The 3,921-nt window shown below is 38.7% G+C and overlaps 1 non-coding gene across 1 annotated transcript; it reads right to left on the bottom strand.

Annotated features, from left to right (window-relative positions):
- Positions 1-1,918: 1,918 nt before the first annotated feature.
- On the bottom strand, positions 1,919-2,026 carry LOC130942565 (small nucleolar RNA R71). Its single transcript, XR_009071133.1, has one exon. It is a non-coding gene; the product is annotated as a small nucleolar RNA R71 (small nucleolar RNA).
- Between the last annotated feature and the right edge of the window lie 1,895 nt (positions 2,027-3,921).

Below are 3,921 nucleotides of genomic sequence, written 5' to 3'. Positions count from 1 at the left end.
AGTGATCTGCTAAGGCTTGGCTGACCTTTGGTCATGTCTAGTGTTTTGGACCGAAGCTTTCTTTGAAAGCTTGGCTGGCCGTGAAGCCATGTCTAATTCCTGGACCGGAGTCTTAGACTAGCATTGCACTGATTCCTGGAATTCTCATTAAGAATTTTGATACCTTTTCCCACTTAATTTTCGAAAAAAAAATTACAAAATCATAAAAACCAAAAAAATATTTGCTGTTTCTTGCTTAAGTTTAGTGTCTCATCTTAAGTTTGGTGTCAATAGCATGCATTCATTCATGTGTCTTAAGGATCTTCAAGTAATTCTTGATGATTTCTTAGTCTGATCTTTGAATTCTTTTGGCTTGAGTGTTTATGTGTCTCATATAGTGTCAGTAGTACACAAACTGCTAAGTTTGGTGTCTTGCATGCATTGTTATTTGATTCTTGTTGCATTTTGATTATTAAAAATCCAAAAATATTTTTAACTTGTGTCTTTTCAAGTCAATAATACAAAGAATTGAAGATTCAGAACATGCTGCAGAGGAATTATACAGAAAAAGCTGAGCATTCAAAAATGCCCAGTGAAGAAGGCAGACTGGCGTTTAAACGCCAGCCAGGGTACCTGGTTGGGCGTTTAACGCCCAAAAAGGTAGCATTTTGGGCGTTAAACGCCAGAATGTATACCATTCTGGGCGTTTAACGCCAGGATGGTGCTAGGGGGAAGATTTTGTTTTCAAATCAATTTTTTTTCAAGTTTTCAAAGTTTTTCAAAACCAAATCTTTTTCAAATCATATCTTTTCAATCAAATGTTTTCAAAATCAATTTCTTTCCTTTTTCAAAGATACTTACTAACAATTAATGATTTGATTGAACAATTTTTGCCTTTTCTATTAAGGAAGGTTTTATGTTTGAATCATATCTTTTCTTGTTAGGCAAGTCATTAATTCTTAAAATCAAATCTTTTTAAAATGTTTTTCAAATCATATCTTCTCAATCATATCTTTTTAAAACCATAACTTTTCAATCAAATCTTTTTAATCACAATTTTTTTCAAAATAGTTTTCAATCAAATCTTTTTAATTTCTAATTTCAAAATCTTTTTCAAAAATCACTTGATTTCTTTTTCACTTTTAATTTTCGAAAATTATCAATCAAATTTTCAAAATGTTTTCAATTGAATTTTCGAAAATTCTCTTCCCTCCTTCCCACATCCTTCTATTTATGGAGTACTACTCCTTCTAAATGCACAATTCGAACTCTAACTAATAAAGTTCGAATTCTTCTTCTCCTTCTTCTTACTATTTCTCTTTTCCTCTGACACTTCAAGGAATCTCTATACTGTGACATAGAGGATTTCACATTTTCTTTTTCTCTCCTCTTTCATATGAGCAGGAGCAGAGACAAAGGCATTCTTGTTGAAGCTGATCCTGAACCTGAAAGGACCTTGAAGAGAAAGCTAAGAGAAGCTAAAGCACAACTCTCTTTAGAGGACCTGACCGAATTTTTCAAGGAAGAAGAACACATGGCAGTCGAAAACAACAACAATGCCAACAATGCAAGGAAGGTGCTGGGTGACTTCACTGCACCTACTCCTGATTTTTATGGGAGAAGCATCTCTATCCCTGCCATTGGAGCAAACAACTTTGAGCTTAAGCCTCAATTAGTTTCTCTAATGCAACAGAATTGCAAGTTCCATGGACTTCCAATGGAAGATCCTCATCAGTTCTTAGCTGAATTCTTGCAAATCTGTGACACAGTCAAGACTAATGGGGTAGACCCTGAGGTCTATAGACTGATGCTATTCCCTTTTGCTGTAAGAGACAGAACTAGAATATGGTTGGACTCTCAACCTAAAGAAAGCCTGGACTCTTGAGAAAAGCTAGTCAATGCCTTCTTGGCAAAGTTCTTTCCACCACAAAGATGGAGTAAGCTTAGAGTGGAAGTCCAAACCTTCAGACAGAAGGATGGAGAATCCCTCTATGAAGCTTGGGAAAGATACAAACAATTAATCAGAAGATGTCCCTCAGACATGCTTTCTGAATGGAGCATCATAGGTATTTTCTATGATGGTCTCTCTGAACTATCCAAGATGTCTTTGGATAGCTCTGCTGGAGGATCTCTTCATCTGAAGAAGACGCCTGCAGAAGCTCAAGAATTGATTGAAATGGTTGCAAATAACCAATTCATGTACACTTCTGAAAGGAATCCTGTGAACAATGGGACTAGTCAGAAGAAAGGAGTTCTTGAGATTGACACTCTGAATGCCATATTGGCTCAGAACAAGATATTGACTCAACAAGTCAATTTGATTTCTCAAAGTCTGTCTGGAATGCAAAATGCACCAAACAGTACTAAGGATGCTTCATCTGAGGAAGAAGCTTATGATCCTGAGAACCCTTCCATGGAAGAGGTGAATTACCTAGGAGAACCCTATGGAAACACCTATAATTCTTCATGGAGAAATCACCCAAATCTCTCATGGAAGAATCAAGAGAGACCTCAACAAGGTTTCAATAACAATAATGGTGGAAGAAACAGGTTTAGCAATAGCAAGCCTTTTCCATCATCTTCTCAGCAACAGACAGAGAGTTCTAAGCAGAATACTTCTGACTTAGCAACAATGGTCTCTGATCTAATAAAGACCACTCAAAGTTTCATGAATGAAACAAGGTCCTCCCTCAGAAATTTGGAAGGACAAGTGGGTCAGCTGAGCAAAAAAGTTACTGAACTCCCTCCTAGTACTCTCCCAAGTAATACAGAAGAAAATCCAAAAGGAGAGTGCAAAGCCATAACCATGGCCGAATGTGGAGAGGAAAGAGAGGAGGAGGACGCCACTGAGGAAGACCTCAGTGGGCGTGTACCAATCTCCTCTGAGTTCCAATGGGAATCTGAGGCTCAAAATGAGACCATAGAGATTCCATTGGACTTACTTCTGCCATTCATGAGCTCTGATGAGTATTCTTCCTCTGAAGAGGATGAGTATGTCACTGAAGAGCAAGTTGCTAAATACCTTGGAGCAATCATGAAGCTAAATGACAAGTTATTTGGAAATGAGACTTGGGAGGATGAACCTCCCTTGCTCACCAAAGAACTGGATAACTTGTCTAGGCAGAAACTGCCTCAAAAGAGGCAGGATCCTGGGAAGTTTTCTATACCTTGTACCATAGGCACCATGACCTTCAAGAAGGCCTTGTGTGACTTAGGGTCAAGTGTAAACCTCATGCCCCTCTCTGTAATGGAGAAATTAGGGATCTTTGAGGTGCAAGCTGCAAGAATCTCATTAGAGATGGCAGACAATTCAAGAAAACAAGCTCATGGACTTGTAGAGAATGTTTTGGTGAAGATTGAAGACCATTACATCCCTACTGATTTCATAGTCCTAGAGACTGGGAAGTGCATGGATGAATCCATCATCCTTGGCAGACCCTTCCTAGCCACAGCAAAGGCTGTGATTGATGTTGATAGAGGAGAGTTGATCATTCAAGTGAATGAAGAATCCTTGGTGTTTAAGGCCCAAGGACATCCCTCTATCATCATGGAGAGGAAGCATGAAGAGCTTCTCTCAAAACAGAGCCAAGCAGAGCCCCCACAGTCAAACTCTAAGTTTGGTGTTGGGAGGCCACAACCAAACTCTAAGTTTGGTGTTGAACCCCCACATTCAAACTCTAAGTTTGGTGTTGGGAGGTTCCAACACGGTTCTGAGCATTTCTGAGGCTCCATGAGAGTCCTCTGTCAAGCTAATGACATTAAAGAAGCGCTTGTTGGGAGGCAACCCAATGTTTTATAGTTAACTATTTTCTTTTGTTATTTTATCTTTTTTGTAGGTTGATGATCATAAGAAGTCACAAAAACAATGAAAAAAGCAAAAACAGAATGAAAAACAGGAAGAAAAACAGCACACCCTGGAGGAGAAGAAGCTGGCGTTCAAAC

This window comes from Arachis stenosperma, chromosome 7 (genome assembly GCF_014773155.1).
Source record: "Arachis stenosperma cultivar V10309 chromosome 7, arast.V10309.gnm1.PFL2, whole genome shotgun sequence".
Taxonomy (NCBI): Eukaryota; Viridiplantae; Streptophyta; class Magnoliopsida; order Fabales; family Fabaceae; genus Arachis; species Arachis stenosperma.
Note: the sequence above shows the minus strand (reverse complement) of the source record. Positions and strands in the feature narration are given on the sequence as shown.